This window comes from Hibiscus syriacus, unplaced genomic scaffold (assembly GCF_006381635.1).
Source record: "Hibiscus syriacus cultivar Baekdansim isolate YM2019G1 unplaced genomic scaffold, ASM638163v2 tig00002511_pilon, whole genome shotgun sequence".
In the NCBI taxonomy this organism is placed as follows: domain Eukaryota; kingdom Viridiplantae; phylum Streptophyta; class Magnoliopsida; order Malvales; family Malvaceae; genus Hibiscus; species Hibiscus syriacus.
The window spans coordinates 6098445-6120868 of record NW_024061932.1 but is presented as its reverse complement, the minus strand read 5'-3'; positions in this window follow the sequence as shown (position 1 = coordinate 6120868).

Below are 22424 nucleotides of genomic sequence, written 5' to 3'. Positions count from 1 at the left end.
AAGATGTTAAAATATTTTTGAAGTGTTGTGGTAATAAAGCTATAACAAGAGCAATAAAAATCAGAATAATAAAGAAGGGATTGTGACAATCATCGATGATGAAGCATGTTGTTGGTACCAAGAATCATGAAGTGTTAAACAACATATGCAAATCAATAATGTTATGACAATAGAATAGTGCTTCAGCATCTAAATTAATGTCATACAAGGTAGATTGCATTTCTATATCTCAATCTAAATATATCACTCAAAATGTCACAACATTTAGGGAATACAAATCTTCAAATAAATTACATAATGCTCTCACAGTACTGGTGCTATAGAAAATGTAACTTGTATCTCAACGCATCATTGGGTAGTTTGATACTCCTATAAAATAAGCCAAATATTAAGTTCAATAAACAATACACCATTAACAAAGAAAAATAGAAAAACATATATTTTATAAAATATAAAACATATTAAAATTCAAGTTTAAACACATCATCCACATAATAGCATCCAAATAAGCTAATAACATTCCCCCTATTAGGTTCAAAAGAAAATGCAATGAAGAAACCCAAAAAATGTCGGCCACTGCCTTCACGGTGCTGCCATGGTTACTACGGTGGTAAAGGAAATAAATACGGAGGCTAGAAAAATAAAAATGGAAGAAAGAAGGTGTGAAAAGTTTGAAGGATAACCCTTTATATAAGCACCAAAAGTCAATGCTTCATCCAATAGGAAAATTCCTATTTTTCTACATTTTCCAGCCTTGATTTTATCAAAATGTGACATCTAGTTGTTCAGAAGATTCCTTCTAACTGTCTGGTGAGTCAGCAGTTGCTGCAACAATCTAGTCCAACATCAGCTTATAGTAATACCTACAACATTAACATTGTCAGAACACCAGATAGCAATTTGTAGCAAAAATATCAAATTCAGCCTAAGAGCCTATAATGTACTCCCAATATGAAAATGGTGTAAAATATGCTAAAATAAACCTAAATGTGCTCTTAAAATGCTAAAGTTTGAGCTTAATCCAAGTAAAAAAGTCCTAAATGATTATTTTTTGGAGATTTATCACACCCTAAAACTTAAGTGTTTACTTGTGCTCAAACAACTACATGCATGAAATACAACTAAGCTAAACAAAAATGCTACAAAGCCAAGTCAAATTTTAATTTCCCTTTTCAGTTTTCAGAAATTTCCATTGCTTCTACAGAAGTGATAGCATTAAATGATCTCTAATTAGAGAATATAATGTCAACTCATCAAGGTTAGAATTCATAAAATACAATAGTGTGCAAGCAAGGTGTATCCAACCAATACTTAACTAAATAAGAAAAAAATTGATGTTACTCACTTATTTGTTTTCAATGTTGTAGCACATATAATAACTCTATTGCTTTACTGGAGTTAATGTCGAGCCTCTCTAGTTTATTCCTTTTTACTTCCATTTATATTACTAAAGCCAATTTGTGGCACTTTTAGCAGATTGGAAAAATAATGTCAATTGTTTTCTTTCTTCTTCTTTTTTCACTAAAGCTAGTTTAAGACATCTTTAGTATCCCTTATGTAATACTGGAGCTACTCTTGGGCACCTCCAAGATCTGATTTCAAATATAGATGTTATCTAGAGTATTTACTAGAGCTGTGAGATTTATAGAATTCAAAAATTTATAAGGTATCTAAGTATTGAGAACATAAACCTATTATGTAAAAGAGTTTCTATGAATCCTAACTCGAAGAAGATCATAAAACATTCACATAGCATTTCATAATTCAAATGTTTCATTATCGAGCGTCATAAAAAAGATTATTAAAAACTTCATTAACATAGAAGCATTCTAAATAGCATCTTAAATGCAACATCCTAAATGCTCTGTTGAATCAATCGATCAAGGAAAAGGGCCAAGAGAGGGTGAATTGAAAATTTAAAAAATCGTGGGAAGCTTTTTCAAGAAGTAAAAAGAAAGACACAAGAATTTTAGAGTGATTCAATTTCCTTAATGAAGTCTACATCTACTACCTTAGCTTCCTAACTAAGGATTTCAACAAATTCACTAATATGTTCCAAACTTTTAGGACAAGGTGTAACCTTACACAACACTAAGACTTATAGCCCAAAGTCTTAAGTGTTCAACTCTTCCCAAGAAGTATTTACAAATGAGAAAACTTTGAATATCCTTACAAAGATATAATATTTGCAAATTGAAGCTCTCATACACACCCAAGAATACTAGAATGAAAAATACAATGAATGAAATAATGTTCTATTAAAGAAAGACTCAAAGGAATACAAATTTGGCTCTATTTTCTCTTTGATTGTTGGAATAGATTTCTTGTTGTTTCTTGGCTATTTGAAGACCCCTCTTATGTGTTCTCATTGATTCTAATCATTTGAGGTTGTTTAAGGGAGTTTGGAGCCGTTTGAAGCATTAAATTAGTGCATTAAGGCTACTTGTACACAAAGTTTCGAAACTATTTAAGAGAGGAATTATAAATATGGTCGTTGGAGCCCAAAGTATCGAAACTTTTGTGAAGTTTCAAAACTTCAAAGCCTATTGTTTTGGAAAGTTTCAAAACTCTTATAGAAGTTTCAAAACTTCTGGTCAATGCTTGTTTTGAAAAGATTGTTGAAAACATTTTGATATTTCGATATAACAAATTAAGTTAAATGAATTTTAAGATTTTCTAAAAAAGATTTTCTAAGTATATTCGATATAATTATTCAAATATCAAAATATTACTCCAAATCTTTCAAATGTCATTTTTAATCCTTACTCAAGTGTAAAATTAAGTTTTAATCTTAAAATAATTTCAAAACAATTTTAAAAAATATTTCGAACCATTTCAAAGACAAAAATTCCAGATTGCTCAGAGGGAACCGATTCCCCCCAAGGGGGTACCGATCCCCCCTGAATGGTTTGGCTCCGAGAATTCCAGATTGCTCGGAGGGAACCGATTCCCCCCAAGGGGGTACCGATTCCCCCTGTTTAACGGTCGAAATATTTAAATTTTACACTTAGGGAACCGATTCCTTATGAGGGGGAACCGATTCCCCCCACGCTCTAAGTAGAAATATTAATTGTTTTCACACTTAAACGGCTCCAATAACTTCATTAAAGATCTCCAACGTTAAGAAGTGATTCAAGTTGTATTTAAACAAGCTTAGAAGCCATTGATCAACAACAAGAAACATCAAGCAACTAGAATCAAGAGAGAATCAAAGAGAAAGCATCAAACCTCAAGTTTGAGTATTTTAAGCCTATTTTTCATTCAATATTCATTTTTCTTTCAAGAACACTTATTGTGCTCAATTATATTTATTCTTGAGTGTTCTTTCTTTGTTCTAGAATTGTGCAAACATCTTACCTTGTGAGGTTTTCTTGCAAGTTTGCAAAATTTGTAATCTTCTCTTTGGGAAAGAGTGTTCTCAAGAATTGAGGTATAATTATTGAGGGAGTTGTAAGGTTATCTCTTTGGCCTCAAAAGAAATAACAAATTAGTGAATTTATTGGAAAGTCCTTAGTGTGGATAGCTAAGGTAGTGGACGTAGACTTTGTTGAGAAAGTCAAACCACTATAAATCGCTGTGCAATTACTTTCAATTTTCTGCAAAAGCTTCAACAAAAATTTTAATTGCCAATTCACCCCCTCTTGGTCGATTCCATCGATCGATTAACTCAACAATTGGCATCAGAGCCTAACTCATTTGAAGGTTTAATCGCCTCTTGATTCGATTCGGGAAGAGTTACATCGATAATCAAAGTCATCAATGGCCTCCTCTTCAAACTTCGACTCCGGTCTCGATTCGATGCCCGTCAACAAGCCTCATTTCTTCAATGGAGCTAATTATGCCTATTGGAAGAATATGATGATGTACTTCATTCAAGCAAGTGACATGGGAGCATGGAATGCCGTAGAATAAGGATACATGAAGCCTCTCACTCATCCAAGATTGTGGAGTGAAGGATAGACAAGAATGTTCCAGCTCAACTCCAAAGCCATCCATATCATATTTTTTTCTCTTGGACCAGATGAATACGAAAGAGTTTCATCTTGTACAACCGCCAAAGAAATATGAGACAAACTTCAAGTCACTTATGAAGGTACCGATGAGGTAAAGAAATCTAAAATTAGTATTATAACGCATATCTATGAAAATTTTAGGATGAAACCAAATGAAGATATCAAAGCTATGACGGATAGATTTTCAACGATTTTCAATGGTCTCAAATTATATAGAGAGATCATTTCAAATGAAAAGCTTGTGAGGAAGTTAGTCTACTCCATTCCAAAATCGTGGCAATCAAAGAAGACGACAATCATTGAGTCTAAGGACCTAACGTCCTTAACTCTTGAAGAACTAATCGGTTCCCTTCTCACTCATGAAATGATGCTTGAAGATGAAGTGGACCTTAATAAGATTGACGAGACACCAAAGGAGAAGGAGAAGAAGAAAAACATTGGAGTTGCTCTCAAATCCACAAAAGATGAGAGTGATTCGAATGACGATGATGATGACGAGGAAATAACATTATTTGCCAAACGATTCAGAAAGTTGATGATGCCCAACCGAGGAAGAAAATTCGAACGTCATGAAGGCTTCAAAACTGAATCGAAGGAGAAAAACCCTATCATTTGATATGAATGCAAAAAGCCGGGGTATGTCAAATATGATTGCCCATAATTGAAGAAAAAGGGTCAATCCAAAAAGAAGCACAAGGCTCATGTAGCTACATGGAGCGATGAAGAAGGTTTCGATGAAGAGGAACAAGAAGTTGAAAACTTGTGCTTGATGGTTATCAGGGAAGATTCTAAGGTAACCTCTAACTCATTCGATTTGGATGAATTATCTTATGATGAGTTATTAGAGGATTATAATGGGTTGGCTTCAGATTATAAGACTCTATTTTCAAAATACAAAAATGATATTTCAAAATTGAAAAACGAAAATAGTCTTATATCCAAGACTAACAATGAGCTTGAAAGTAAGATCAAAGAATTGCAAATCAAAATTAACAATTTTGAAAAGAAAAATACTGATTTGCATAACTTACTTTCAAAAGTTCATGATGATCATCAAAAGAAGATTGATGATCTTAAAACTTCTTTTTATAAGGTTAGAATAAAAAGTTTTGAAAAATGTGAGAATTCAAAATCCAACTTTGTTAATAAAAGTTTTAGAAGCTACAATCATAGAAGTCCTCAACGAACCTTGAATGGTAAAATTGTTAGGAGTATATGGGTTCCTAAAGAATTCATTACTACTAATGATAAGGATGTCCTTCATAAATGGATACCAAAGGGGATAAGGATTTTAAAAACTAATGAATATGGACCTAACAGAATTTGGGTACCAAAAATTAGAAATTAATCTATGTTTGTAGGAAAAGGAGCATTGCTACAAGGCACGGGAAACAAATCCAAATTCATGGTATGTTGATAGTGGATGCTCGAGACACATGACCAGAGACAAAAGCCGGTTCATAGAGCTTAACGCCAAAAATGGAGGATAAGTGACTTTTGGTGATAATTCAAAAGGTTACATTGAAGGTATTGGTACTATAGGTAATACCTCTTCCATACAAATTAAAAATATGTTATATGTGAATGGATTAAAGCATAATATATTGAGTATTAGTCAATTATGCGATAAGGGATTCAATGTCATGTTTGAAATAAATGGTTGTAAAGTCATTGACATTGCATCTAATCAGATTATGCTTGTTGGTCACAGAATAGGAAACATATACATGGTGCATTTAGATTCTCTTGATATGACTAATTTGTGCCTAGTTGCTAAGGATGAACATGATAGTTGGTTATGGCATAGGAGACTAGGACATACTAGTATGAGTGTTTTGCAACGGCTAATTCAAGGAGACTTAGTAAGAGGGTTGCCTAAGCTTAAATTTGATAATGATAAAATCTGTGATGCTTGTGCTAAAGGAAAACAAAAGTGAATTTCTTTTAAATCCATTAATGACGTATCAACTAGTAGAGTATTACAATTGATCCATATAGATATTTTTGGGCCAACTAGGACTACTAGCTTGGGTGAAAAACAATATGCATTTGTCTTGGTAAATGACTATTCTAGATATACTTGGGTTCTATTCTTAAGTACTAAAGATGAAGCATTAAAAAATTTCATCACATTTTCAAAAGTAATCCAAAACGAAAAAGGTTACTCTATCACTAGTGTTAGAAGTGATCATGGCACTGAATTTGAAAATCTTGGATTTAATGAGTTTTGTAATTCTAATGGTATTAGCCATAATTTTTAAGCACCTAGAACCCCTCAACAAAATGGAGTTGTTGAGAGGAAAAATCAAACTTTAGAAGAAATGGCTAGAACCATGCTTTGTGAAAATAATTTGCCAAAATATTTTTGTGCGGAAGCCACAAATACCGTTTGTTATGTTGTAAATCGAGTAATGATTAGGCCAATTTTAAAGAAAACTCCATATGAAATTTTCAAAAATAAAAAGCCTAACATTAGCTATTTTCATCATTTTGGATGTAAATGTTTTGTTGTAAACAACGGTAAAGAAAACCTTGGCAAATTTGATGCTAAAAGTGATGAAGGAATTTTTCTGGGTTATTCCTTAAATTCTAAAGCTCATCGAGTATTTAATAAAAGAACTTTAGTTGTAGAAGAGTCTATACATGTTGTTTTCGATGATAATCTCCTTCCGAGGAAGGATTCTTGTGTTAATGATGTAGGTATTATACAAGCAAATGACGTTAGACATGACGTTGGAGAATCATCATCAAAGGAAGAAACGAAAGATAAGGAAACTCATGATCCTCTCGAGAATCCAACCATTGAAGAAAGAGAAGTATCTTATCCAAGAGAGTTCAACTATGTCAAGGATGGTGAGATTATAGGTGATCCATCCAAAGGGGTAACAACTAGATCCTCTCTTAGAAATATTTGTAATTATATTGCATTTATTTCATGCATAGAGCCTAAGAACATCAAAGAAGCATTAAAAGATGAACATTGGATTATGGCTATGCAAGAAGAATTAAATCAATTTGAGAGAAGTAAAGTATGTACATTAGTTGAAAGGCCTAGTAATAAATCTACTGTAGGTACTAGATGTGTATTTAGGAATAAGGTTGATGAAAGTGGTAATATAGTGAGAAACAAGGCTAGACTTGTTGCTCAAGGGTATACTCAAAAAGAGGGCATAGACTATGATGAAACATACGCTCTCGTAGCTAGGATGGAAGCAATTAGAATGTTATTAGCATTTGCATGTTTTCATGAATTTAAATTATATCAAATGGATGTTAAAAGTGCATTTTTAAATGGTTTTATAAAAGAAGAAGTGTATGTGGAACAACCTCCAGGTTTTGAAGATTCAAAATTTTCGGATCATGTTCTTAAATTGACAAAAGCGCTTTATGGTTTAAAACAAGCTCCTAGAGCTTGGTATGAAAGATTGTTAAACTTTTTAATTGAAAAAGGTTTTTCAAAAGGAAAGGTTGACACTACATTGTTTTTAAAGAGAAAAGGTAAAGATTTATTAGTAGTTCAAATTTATGTTGATGATATAATATTTGGTTCTACTAATGATGTTCTTTGCCAAGAATTTTCTAAGCTAATACAAAGTGAATTCGAGATGAGCATGATGGGGGAGCTCTCATATTTCTTGGGACTCCAAATCAAGCAAAGAAAAGATGTCATCTTCATTAATCAAGCTAAGTACATCAAGGATATGCTCAAGAAATTTGGATTGGAAAATGGGAAACCTTATGCCACTCCAATGAGTTCTTCTACAAAGCTTGACTTGGATGAAGGAGGTAAATATGTGGATGTTAAATTATATAGATCCATGATTGGTTCATTGCTTTATCTAACCTCAAGTAGACCCGACATTATGTTTAGTGTTTGCTTATGTGCTAGATTTCAGTCATGTCCTAAAGAATGACATTTACTAGCTGTTAAGAGGATCTTTAGATACCTTAAGGACACTCCTAGTATAGGACTTTGGTATCCTAGAGACTCTAGCTTTAGCTTTCATGCCTTCTTTGATGCGGATTATGGAGGATGCATATTAGATAGGAAAATCACCTCCGACACTTGCCAATTCCTTGGAAATATGCCGATTTCTTGGTTTTCAAAGAAACAAAATTGTGTTGCATTATCTACCACTGAAGCTGAATATATTTCAGCCGGTAGTTGTTGTGCACAAGTTTTATGGATGAAACAACAACTTTTTGATTATGGAATTGATGTAAGTACTATTCCTATCAAGTTTGACAATACTAGTGCTATTTGTCTCACTAAAAATCCCATCCAACACTCTAGAACTAAGAACATTGAAATTAGACATCACTTCATTAGAGACCATGTCAGTAAGAAAGATGTAGTTCTAGAATTTGTTGATACTTTGCACCAATTAGAGGATATCTTTACAAAACCTTTAGACAAAGAAAGATTTTGGACACTTAGGAGAGAATTAGGTTTAACTGACCTATCTTCACTTAGTGTTTAAATCAATTAAAGCACTTTTAGAATAAATGGAAAATGCTTATAATAATAATAATTTTTGATTGCATTCTTTGCTATTAGTTAGGGAGAGTTTATGATTCTTAGTTAAAATTATTTTTATGTTCAAATGTAGTATAAGGATAAATTGTTTGATTGAACATAATTAATTTTTCTATATATGAGATGCCAATACCACTAGAGCAAATTAATTTAGCATTTGTGAAGGTTTAAAAAACATATTTTTGAATTATAGGGCAGAGGGAATCGATACCCCCATGAAGGGGAACCAATTCCCCCTTTGAATGGGAACCGATTCCCCCTTAGGGGAATCGATACCCCCCAAGGGTTCTGGATATAATCGGCCAGAATCCTTTTTTTTCTCTTTTATCTCTCTTTCTCTTCTTTGCCGCCTCTCACTCTCTCCATCACTCAAAATCTCCACTTTGCTTCAAACATCGATTTTTATTCGAAATCTCTTCATCTTTCAATTCCTAAAGCTGTTGGAATCATCAAACTAGTGCAAAAATCATCACATTCTTACAAAATCCGAATATATTCAAGGTATTTTTCTAAAACTTCTATTTTGTCAATTTTTGAACATAGGACTAGATTTACTTAGTTCTAGATTGAAATAATGATTAGGCATTGATTGTTTAGTATTTAGAAACTATATTTTACAACCAATTTCATCAAAATCTCACAACTTTTCAAATAATTTTTGAATTTTCGAAATATTTAAAAAAAATTATTTTTAAATTGTTGTGTTTTGAATTAATTGTGTTATTTACATGTTAACTATACATACTATAGTTTTTCAAACATTATTTTCAATATTTTTCAAAACTTTGCCCATTAGATTTGTTTTAGAGAACCTTGAAATATTGATGACTCAATTGAGTTTTGGGATTGATTGAATTGCATACATGTGTTTTTTCTAAATTGCAGGTTATCCATTCTATTCCGATTTCTTAAACCATGTCAAAACGAGCTAGGTCTAGTCGTTCAAACCGTCAATCCATCAATCAAATCCTCATCCAAATCCTTCTCCTATCCCACCAAATCCTATTCCTAATCTCATTGATCCTAATTTAACTATCCAAAACTCGTGCTTCATTCAACCTGGTCTTAGAAATCATAGTTTTTGGTATTATCAGTAATTTGACTCGTATAAAATTAGAGAAGAACGTATCCCATCTCTTCAAGCTATGATTGATATCAATTTTAAATATCTCCCTATCTTACGAGAATAGAAATTTGATAAACTCTGATCTTGAACCTAAGGTTTACCATCAACTTGTTCGTATATTTTATTCTAATGTTGTTTGTATTAAAAACCGAAATCAATCTGAAACCATAGGAATTCGTTCTTACCTTCTAGGACAATACTTCTATCTTGACTCAGCTTACATAGCCAATGCATTAGGATTAGATAATGATGGTTTATCTAATGAAAAACAATTATTAGGTTCTCGATATAAAAGAAGGGATAGTGCAAGTGTCTTAGATCTTTATGAGCGTTTTCTTCATCTAATGATCACTTGGTGGTTTCGACCATCTGAAGGTCGTTACTCTACTCTTAGAGCTTTGGATCTTTGGTGGTTACATTATTTTGAAAACAATATTAAAATAAATCTTCCTGAGATTATTTTTGCTGAAATTGTTGAAACCGTAAACTTAGTTCCAAATAAGAAACTTTGTTCTTCTCTAGTTTATGGTTGTATTCTGAGTAATCTTTTTCTAAAGCCGAGCTTCGAGTTGGTCTAGATGCCTCCTTTCCTCTTAAAAAACAAATCAATCTTCTTTCCTTAACTAGATCGGGATGGACCAAGGATACAAAAATCGGTGTATGGGTTCGATCTGCTGAACTTACTCCGGGAGCTAGTTCTCCACAAGCACCACCAGCAGTTGATGATGATTCTGACGATGAAGACGAACCAGATCAACCCGCGGAGCAAGCACAACAAGCGGATCAAATGCCGCCCTATTTTCAATATTTTATGGAGACATTTAACTTACATTCTGCATCCATGGAATCACGCTTTTCTTTCATTGAGTCCCAGCTCACTTCCTTGGGAGCTCAACAACGGGAGATGAACGATCGTTTGGATGGACTCTCTCTTGAGATGAGAGCTCGATATCCTCCTCCTCCTCCCAATCCTTCTATGGATGAATAGATCTTGCTTTGTTTTAGTTGTGTTTGGTTTGAATTTAAAACTTAAAATTGTTAAAACATTTTGAATGCTTTTGAATTGTTTATTTTTGGTTGTTCGAACTTATGTTTAATACATTTGATTTGGATTTCGTGTTTATTTTGCATCTTTAGACATATATGACCAATTATCCATTACATGTTTATGAATATTGATTATGAAACTAATGGCTAACGTTACTCTTGATTGTAATCTTAGCACCTTAAGCTATTTATCTATATATAATCAGTTGGCTGAATGATTTCAAAACCTTGTTTAAAATCTTTTAAAAGTCTTCTTGATTTAACAAAAAGGGGGAGAAATGTTAAAAGTGTTTTAAAGAGGAGAAGTGCTAGAGTAAGGGAGAGTAATTTCAAACTTGATTTCAAAATAAAATCTTAAAATTAATAAAATGTTTTGTTATATCAAAAGGGGGGAGATTGTTGAAAACATTTTGATATTTCGATATAACAAATTAAGTTAAATGAATTTTAAGATTTTCCAAAAAAGATTTTCTAAGTATATTCGAATATCAAAATATTACTCCAAATCTTTCAAATGTCATTTTTAATCCTTACTCAAGTGTAAAATTAAGTTTTAATCTTAAAATAATTTCAAAACAATTTTACAAAATATTTCGAACCATTTCAAAGCCAAAAATTCCAGATTGCTCAGAGGGAACTGATTCCCCCTGAATGGTTTGGCTCCAAGAATTCCAGATTGCTCAAAGGGAACCGATTCCCCCTGTTTAACGGTCGAAATATTTGAATTTTACACTTAGAGAACTGATTCCCTATGAGGGGGAACCGATTCCCCCTACGCTCCAAGTAGAAATATGTTCGTTGGAGCCCAAAGTATCGAAACTTTTGTGAAGTTTTAGGACAAATTCACAAAATAAGGATTTCAACAAATTCACTAATATGTTCCAAATTTTTAGGACAAGGTGTAACCTTACACAACACTAAGACTTATAGCCCAAAGTCTTAAGTGTTCAACTCTTCCCAAGAAGTAATTACAAATGAGCAAACTTTGAATATCCTTACAAAGATATAATGTTTGCAAATTGAAGCTCTCATACACACCCAAGAATACTAGAATGAAAAATACAATGAATGAAATAATGTTCTATTAAAGAAAGACTCAAAGGAATACAAATTTGGCTCTATTTTCTCTTTGATTGTTGGAATAGATTTCTTGTTGTTTCTTGGGTATTTGAAGACCCATCTTATGTGTTCTCATTGATTCTAACCATTTGAGGTTGTTTAAGGGAGTTTGGAGCCTTTTGAAGCATTAAATTAGTGCATTAAGGCTACTTGTACACAAAGTTTCGAAACTCTTTAAGAGAGGAAATATAAATATGGTCGTTGGAGCCCAAAGTATCGAAACTTTTGTGAAGTTTCAAAACTCCAAAGCCTACTGTTTTGGAAAGTTTCGAAACTCTTATAGAAGTTTCAAAACTTCTGGTCAATGCTTGTTTTGAAAAGATTGTTGAAAACATTTTGATATTTCAATATAACAAATTAAGTTAAATGAATTTTAAGATTTTCCAAAAAAGATTTTCTAAGTATATTCGATATAATTATTCGAATATCAAAATATTACTCCAAATCTTTCAAATGTCATTTTTAATCCTTACTCAAGTGTAAAATTAAGTTTTAATCTTAAAATAATTTCAAAACAATTTTACAAAATATTTCGAACCATTTCAAAGCAAAAAATTCCAGATTGCTCAGAGGGAACCGATTCCCCCCCCAAGGGGGTACCGATCCCCCCTGAATGGTTTGGCTCCGAGAATTCTAGATTGCTCGGAGGGAACCGATTCCCCCCAAGGGGGTACCGATTCCCCCTGTTTAACGGTCGAAATATTTGAATTTTACACTTAGGGAACCGATTCCCTATGAGGAGGAACCGATTCCCCCCACGCTCTAAGTAGAAATATTAATTGTTTTCACACTTAAACGGCTCCAATAACTTCATTAATGATCCCCAACGTTCAGAAGTGATTCAAGATGTATTTAAACAAGCATAGAAGCCATTGATCAACAACAAGAAACATCAAGCAACTAGAATCAAGAGAGAATCAAAGAGAAAGCATCAAACCTCAAGTTTGAGCATTTCAAGCCTATTTTTCATTCAATATTCATTTTACTTTCAAGAACACTTATTGTGCTCAATTATATTTATTCTTGAGTGTTCTTTCTTTGTTCTAGAATTGTGCAAACATCTTTCCTTATAAGGTTTTCTTGTAAGTTTGCAAAATTTGTAATATTCTCTTTGAGAAAGAGTGTTCTCAAGAATTGGGGTATAATTCTTGAGGGAGTTGTAAGGTTATCTCTTTGGCCTTAAAAGAAAGAACAAATTAGTGAATTTGTTAGAAAATCCTTAGTGTGGATAGCTAAGGTAGTGGACATAGACTTTGTTGAGAAAGTTGAACCACTGTAAATCGCTGTGCAATTACTTTCAATTTTCTGTAAAAGCTTCCACCAAAATTTTAATTGCCAATTCACCCCCTCTTGGACGATTCCATCGATCGATTAACTCAACAAAGATAATTTTTGATATTTTGAGAAAGATAAGACTTTAAAAATTGTCTAAAGCATTTGAAAGATATTTTTAACATAATTTGAACTTAAAAGACTTAATTTAAAGATTGGACAAATTTTAAGGACTTAAAATTAATTTTACAAATATATATATATATATATTATGTTATATCAAAATCATTTATGTATATAAATCTCTCCATTTTTGATATAATATTTTATAAAACATTTCTTAATTCAAAATTTGTCAGAAATTTGTCAAATTAATATATCATAAATGAATTTTATTTTAACTCCTCATTAGAAATTTTTTTTAAGGCTATAAAAAAAATGAGAAAATAACCTCAGTGACCAAAAATGCCTTATAATATACGATTTTAACCAACCTTTTTTGGATTTGCCAAAATGACCAACTAAATCGCAATGCGATCGATAATTCGCAACGCGATCTCCGGTATCGCAAATCAGTTTCTAGATTCGCAACGCGATTTTGACTATCGCATTGCGATTTTCCAAATTCGCGTTACGTAAATCGCAATGCGAATACATAAATCGCAATGCGAATACGTTAATCGCAACGCGAATCTGACTATCGCAATGCGATATACATAGCGCCATTCTTATCGCAACGCGTATTTTTTTTCCAAATTCCAAACACGAATATATTAATATATCGGAACGTTGAACCATCCACAGTATTTCCCGTAATCGTAACTCATAACCTAAAACCCTAAATCACAACTCACTCTCATCTCAATCTCTCACTCTCTAAGGCGACATCCGTCCCCATGTCCGACGAAATCAGTCCCCATCTCCGACGATATCAGTCTCCATCTCCGGCAAAATCATTCACGGTCAGAAATGGAAAATCAACCACCGAGGGTTAGTTTTTTTTAATTATTTTTATTTTAAAATTTTTGCATTATTATTAGGTTTTTCATATTGAAATTGATGATAAGTTTACTGGTGTTTTCAATAATAGATTAACTATTTCACTTAGATTGCTTATTAAATTCATTCGATTGCTGCCAATACTGCTAAACTGTTTAGTCTTTAACCTTGTGAAGTTAGTATTTGTCTTTGTTTTGTCTTTTGGTTGAAGTAATGCAATCCATTCAAGTTTCTTTCAATTTTAGTATTTGAAACCGAGAATGACTATCGTAATGCGATTCTGTCGTTGCGATTTTCATTTCGTGTTGCGATTCTTGCGTTGCGATAGTCAAATTCGCATTGCGATAGTCATTTTCGTGTTGCGATTTTCATTTCGCGTTGCGATTCTTGCGTTACGATAGTCAAATTCGTGTTGCGATAGTCATTTTCGTGTTGCGATTTTCATTTTCGTGTTGCGATTTTAAGTTTCAGAAACTATTCTTCTTCTGCAAATTGAAACTTGAATGAATTGCATTACTTCAACCAAAAAACAAAGACAAATACTAAATTCACAGTGTTGCAAATTTAAGTTTGAAGAATAAACTACTACTCTTTATGTTTATTGTTCTTGTTATATCTTCATAGTGTAGTTTTTGGTATATCTAACTTGGTATGTTTATTGTTTTTGCAGAAGTTTTATTCAGCTCAATTGACCTTAAGAAATAAAGTAAGCCTGGCCAAAACAATTGCGTCGAAGCTTTCACCTGCACAAAGAAAAATATTTGAGGATACTTGCTTCGGGCCATGGTTGAAAGTACAAAATCCGGGTGGAGATGCTATGTTGACCCATATGTTTCTTCAAACCATGACTAGCGATCTACCAGAGACTATACAACGTCGCGATGAAGAGATATGGTTTGATTTTCCACCGGCGTATACGTGTTTTGGGCGGGAGGAGTTTTGCTTAATCACCGGTCTACGCTTCGAACACGATGATGTAGATCGATACACTACACATATTACCCGCCTATCATGGTTTTCCCGGGTTTTTCCTGAGCTGTCAACGGAGAAGCCGAATTTACACGTGGAAGACTTGATGAGATTATTGAATAAGAAAGATGGTTTTACTCGGATGGATGACGTCGATGTTGTCCGAGTATGCCTTCTAATACTTTTGCAAGTCGGCTTTTTAGGCAGAGAGGCCATGCAACCTATTCCTAATGATCTAATTAAATTGTTAGAGGACCTAAATGCATGGAACCTGTTTCCGTAGGGTTCGTATCTATGGAAAGCTACATGGAATAAACTGTCGTCTGTCTTTGATGATCGAAAAAGTTTGCGTGGCGATGGTTCCAAATACACTTTGTCAGGCTTTATTTGGGCCTTTAAGGTAATAATTTTTATATAATGTTTCCAAAATTATAATTAATTCTTTAACAATTACTAATGTTTGTTATTATATTGTTTGTAGATTTGGATATTTGAGGCATTTCCCGCCATGCAGACATATGCATTAAAAACTTCTAATGATATTCCTAGGGCTATTTCCTGGAAGAGGAAACGGTCCTTGCAGCAATGGGAAGATTTACTACTGTATAGTACAATAAATAATGTAAGTTAACACAAATACTACCATTTGTTTATAAACAAGTTATTACTAGTGCACGTTTAACTTTGTTTGAGCTTTTATATTGTTAGGAGGCCAACACTTCATTACAGAGGCTGACACTCAAGGAAGCTGAGCTTGCCACTGATTGGTGGCAAGCTAGTAAGCGTTTTTTTGATAGCACGGATGATGAGCAGCCACCACTTCGAGAGCCATCACCTCACCCAGAGCCATCACCTGATCGACTCTAATATACACCTCCACAACGAGAGTCATCACCTATTCTGTCACATCATCGAGCCTCTTCTCCACCATCACCTCATGATAGGCGACTGACAAAGATGCCACTACGTTTATCTCCCTGTTCTCCACCTCCACGGGATGAGTTAGGGGAGTTACGTAATGAGGTCAATGCCTTGCGTGAGGAGGTTGGTACTTTACGCGATGACAATGGTGCATGGCGTGTTGAGGTGTCTACTTTACGTGGTGAGGTAGCAGCTCTACGTGAGATTGCATCATTGTTGCAGAACGAGGTTCATACTCTACGCAACGAGGTAAGTTTAATATTTTTCATATTTAACTTGATGATAAATTTACTCGTAATTTCTCTTAGATTGCTTAGTAAATTCATTCGGTTGCTACCAATACTGTTTAACTGTTTATTCTTTAACCCTTTGAAGTTAGTATTTGTTTTTGGTTGTCTTTTGGTTGAAGTAATGCAATCCATTCAAGTTTCTATTTGCAGAAGAAGAATAGTTTACTATCGCAATGCGAAAATGACTATCGCAATGAGAGAATCGCAATGCGAAATGAAAATCACAACAACAAAATCGCAACGCGAAAATGACTATCGCAATGCGAAAATGACTATCGCATTGCGATTCTCTCGTTGTGATAGTCAAATTTGCATTGCGATAGTCATTTTCGCGTTGCGATAGTCATTTTCGCGTTGCAATAGTCATTTTCGCGTTGTGATTTTAAGTTTCAGATTCTATTCTTCTTCTGCAAATTGAAACTTGAATGAATTGCATTACTTCAACCAAAAGATAAATACTAACTTCACAGTGTTGAAAATTTAAGTTTCAAGAATAAACTACTACTCTTTATGTTGTCATTGAACCTGCACTAAACCTATATGTTGTCCTTTTAAATGTTTATGTAAGTGCTTACTTCTGGAATGTTATCTGATGTATTTTGTGAACAATGATATAATAATGACTTGGGTGAATACCGTGCAAGTTTGAAATATATTTGTCTTTGTTTTCACTGTTTAATATCATGTATGTTTATTTACTGATTTATCTATTAATTTATTTTTAGTGGCCCACTAAGGTGGATGCTCTATGTCGGGTCTTTGTTGCAAGACGGAGTTCACGCATCAGACGGCGTGCACGTGCCATTATGTCTCCGTTCACCCCAATAGTGCGAAAAATCCGTAAGAAAAAGCCCGAATCACCTGTCATCGTTCAAGAGGCATTCCCTATCGTTCAAGAGGCCCCTGTCATCCCTCAAGAGTCCCCTCCCACCGTTCAAGAGGCCACTGTCATCGTTGAAGAGGTCCCTCCCAACATTCTAGAGCTCGATTCACACGGCGTAATATATCGAATTATTGAGAAGCCCCCTCACGTGCCGGACATGATGGATGACTGTTGGCTTTCGTATAAGTTACCGGCCAGTACCATTCTGGCAGATGAAGTGGAGAGGAAACAACTACCGGAAACATTTCTGGATAATACCCTTTGGGCTAAGACCGCAGTTGATTTTTATCTACATGAGCGGAGTAAAGGGTGTTACGCTGACATATTCAAACTTAATGATGATATGCATTTGTTGATTGAACGGTCTTGGTGGGGTGTATTCTTAGGGGTTGAAGACAATGGTTATTTCGATGGGGGGTAAGTCTTAAATTTCTTCTTATATTTCAGTTTGATTAATTTTTTTAAAATTTATGTAATTCACTAATATATGTCATTTTTTGTAAAACAACATATTGATGCATGGGTGACACGTCTTCTAATTGTAAGGAAATTGAAGAAAAATATAAAAAAACGCGATATACAATTATGCCGACGTCTTTTCACGTAGTTCACTTGAAGAATCAACGACAGGAATCATATGTGTTGGCTAATGGACAAGCTAAACTTTATCCTGCATGGTGGGAGGTCGATAAGGTTAATATTTATTTGTTTAAATATTTTAATGGTGTTCATAAATAAGTGCGCAATTTGAATTATTACATTTCGATGCAGGTGTTTATCCCTGTTTTGGAACGTACTCAGTAGCTTCTCGTCGAGCTTCAGCTCCCATCCCTAAAGACAATAGTATATGACAGCATGATAAATTACATATCATTGTCTGATTTGAGAGATATTATTAAGGGATAGAGCTCTCATTTGGCTAAATTCTTGGATGCAATTAATTATTGGACTAATTATGGAAACAAGAAGCCAAAGAAGTTCAATGTTACAGTTATCAGAGACGAGACCGTGCCACAACAAATGAAGGAAGCCAGAGGGGATTGTGGTCCTCTCGTATGCATGTGCTTGGAGCGTTTGACGACAGGAAGTACATAGTTTCTACCTCCCACCGATAGAGATAGGGGTGCAGTAGGCTTGTGGTTTCGGTATTTTATGGCTAGAACAATATATGCGAGACGCTGCCTACCTGCATCCGCGTTATGAAAGTGTCCATAAACAATTTGTAAGTCAAATACAAGTGTTGTTAAACATATATACTCTTTTTGGTTTGAAAATGTTTGGTTAAGTAGCTAGAATTCAATAATTTGCTGTTTGTAGGTTTTAGATGTGTAGAAAATGTTGTTGATTCAATATTTGGTTTCTGCAGGTTAATCCTGAAGTGAGCTGCGTGAAATGGATGTATGGGTGCAAAAGTTGATTCAATAATTGATGAGGAAATATTTCTTATTATTATTTTTTGATTGTTTAATTGATTTGTAAAAGATGATTTGTAAATGTTGATTTGTTTAATTGATGTGTACATAATTATTATTTGTGCTTGTTTAATTGATTGAAATGTAATAGTTGATTTGTTGATTTCAATCTGTATTATGTTGAATGCAAAACAGACTATCGCAACGCGGAAATGACTATCGCAACGAGAGAATCGTAATGCGAAATGAAAATCGCAACGAGAGAATACGAAAATGAAAATCGCAACGCGAAACTAAATTTGCGTTGCGATTTTCATTTTCGCATTGCGATTCTCTCGTTGCGATTTTCATTTCGCATTGCGATTCTCTCGTTGTGATAGTCATTTCCGCGTTGCGATAGTCATTTTCGCGTTGCGATAGTCATATTCACGTTGCGATTTTCGCGTTACGATAGTCAAATGAATGTCTAATAAGTGATAACAACTGAACATATCATAGCAATGTTCAAACTCAAGTTACTAATACATGCCTAACTGAAAATGTTAAAAGTTCACACATAATACAACGTTTGCATTTAAAAATCACCTAAGTTAACATTCCCAAAAGGTGAAGCCGGTTGTGATTGGGATTTTGATGAGGATCCATATTTTGGTAGAGGAAAAGATGATTGTGATGGCACTAGTGATCCACATGTCAACCTTGTATGACCACTTTCCTTACACCGACTACATGTCGATCTCTTATTCTCTTCACCCTTAGACGGTATACGATCGTGAATTTTTGGTCGGCCAGGTAGCCTTCTGTCCATGGCTGGTGGCAAAACTGTTTGTAAGTCATCTGGTATGTCCCATTCAGAAGGATGTGGAATAGGGTAGACAATCTCGACATAAGTCTGTCGATATACTTCTGTAGTGTAGCAATCCATAGCGTATGCGCTTGAATCATCTTGGTTTAGATGAAGAGCAACTTTTATAACATGGCCACATGGATAACCAGATGTTTGCCATTTCATACAACTACACGTCTTTGCATTTAGATCGACAAGCCCATTTAAGTTATTATCCAGTACTTCAAACAAAGTGTTTGAACATGGTTCAACTCTCCATGACGTTGACTTCACAACACGTTTCGTTATCTTTTTTTCAGTCCATGGTGTAACACGATGTTCCAATGTTCCTGTAAATTTAAATAAATAATACTTAGTAAAATATATGATAAGTTACGAATTTAAAGAAATAATACCTGCATGGTTTCTTTTCTTGTAGTACCACTTTTGAATAGAGGCTCGAAAAAACTCCATTAACATAGTAATGGGTAATTTCCGGGAATGATGACTTAGAGCGTTGATTGATTCTGCACTATTAGACGTCATGAAACCATATCTTACTCCAAGTTAATGTACTCTTGACCATCTTTCAAACCTGACATCTTCTAGTGTTTGAGCACACTGAGGCAAAACACGTCTTAAACAGTTTATATGCTTATTAAAATCCACTTCCTGATAAGCTTTTACAGCCTTCCAGTATGTCCATTTGTGATTTTTTATACCAGCAGACCTTGATTTTAAATTTCTATACAAATGAACACCACAAAGTCCATGAAAAGCATCTGGGAAACACCTTCTAACAACGTTGTCAATTGAGTTTGCCCTATCGGATATGATTGTCAGATTGCTAATAAGACCTATGCAATCCCTAAGATGCCCCATAAACCATGTCCATGAATCAGAGGTTTTAGATTTGCTAACCCCGTAAGTTATTGGCAGTATCCTATTGTTAGCATCCATGGCTACTGCTAATAAGTTTACTCCAAGGTATCGACCTTTTAAATGTGCTCCGTCAACTATAATAACTGGGCGCATGCAAGTAATAAATGAACGAATCTACAAAATCATATACACAAGAAATATAATCATTTAAATGTGAAATGCATGTAACTAAAAAAAATGAGTCAACAAAATTATATTGATTTACTTACCTCAGCACCAATGGCGATAAACATCAACTCAAAGCATCCATCTCTATCTGTTTTGATATGAGTTACCGACCCATGATTTTTCAGCTTTAAATTGTGACAATAAGCCGACAGTTGGGAAATGATGCTTCTGGCGACCCCTCAACAATTCCAAGGCATAACATTTGGCTCTCCAAGCTTGAGAATATGAGATACTAATCTTAAACCGAGTATTCATGTCAGTTATAATTTCATGTCCCCGATATACCCTGCCATTCAAAAACATTAACTCAGCCAGAAAACCACCCAACACCTTTTTGTTTGCCTGTCTATGGTGAGGAAAAACTTGGGTTCTTGAACATGTATGTTTATCAATAAAAGTCCTAACTTGAAACATTTCGCAATCTTTTATTCTCTTTGCAATCATACGCCACGTACAGTTTTTGTCAATCATACACCTTGTTTCGAAACGATCTTTGCTTGATTTGTTAACTTTTAGTTGATAACCATCTTCCACACATTTCGTATACAAAGCTATCTTCAAGTCTTCCTTTGTATCAAAACAATCATCTTTCTTGATACGAATAATTTTTGTGTAACAATCAACTGCTATCTTTACCAACTCTTCTTCCGGTATCTGAAGTAATTCTGGCATATTCTAGTTATACTCCCGTGGCATTTTCTTCGGGGACTTTTCTTTGGGGATTTCTTCTTCTTCTTTTTCTTCTTCAGGGTTATATGAATTACAGAATGGATGTTCAACATATTTATTTACAGTCGTAACTTCCTCCTCATTATCATCAACAACATCTTCCTTGGCAACGGCTGTTTCATCATCAAAATTCGGGTATTGACCAATATCAAAATCATTACACGCAGGGTCTATTTCTTCTTCTGAAAAATCATCAAAATCCGAGTATTGACCAAGATCAAAGTCCGGGTATTGACCAAGATCAAATTTCGAATACTGACTAGTACTCACAATTTTTTCTGTTGGCTCATCATCGTCTAACTGGTCAATACGAAAATCGACATTTGGTGCTGAAAGTTGATTGGGATTTGGATTAGGGAAAGGTTGTGGGTTTTGAGATTGTGTTTGGTATTGGAAATGTGGTGAAACAATATTTGCTTGGTGATGAAATTGTGGTAGAACCATTAAATTTTGAGCACCATAAACTGGGGTTGAAAAACTTAGTTGATTACTACCCGCTACTGACCCAACTTCACTACTTCTAGGTTCAACAACATACAATGTAACATCATCACTTGAAACACTAATGTAGGCAATGAATCGTTCAACATCTTCATTGTCGGTTAACAAATAAACTTTACCTTTTCTCTGAAAAGATAGCCTAAATCCACTTAGGGGCTCTAAATTCAATTTATTTGCAACACGTAACATTAGAGTTTCATAAGTTAACTTTTTTAATGACAGTTTTAGTTGAAGATTCATGGGTAAAGGCATATATTGTAAAACACCATGAACATTCTCCCATGACCCTCCAAAACACAAATCTATCCAAACATGATCAACATTAGATGATTTCATTATTGTAAATTAATTTACTAAACAAACGAGCTGTGAAACTAAAACCTGTTGCCCGATGGGGAAGGATGTCGTTGGATATAGGAACGGATGTCGCCAGAGAGAGTGATAGATGGAGATGGAATGAGTTACGATTTAGGGATTTAGGTTATGAGTTGCTGCTGCTGCGTAGTTATATACCCAAAACATTTGTGTTGCGAAACTAAAACCTGTTGCGAATTCAGAAATCGAGTTGCGAATTTGAAATTCAGTATTGCGATAGTCAGAATCGCGTTGCGATAGTCAGAATCGCGTTGCGATAGTCAGAATCGCGTTATGATAGTCAGAATCTCATTAC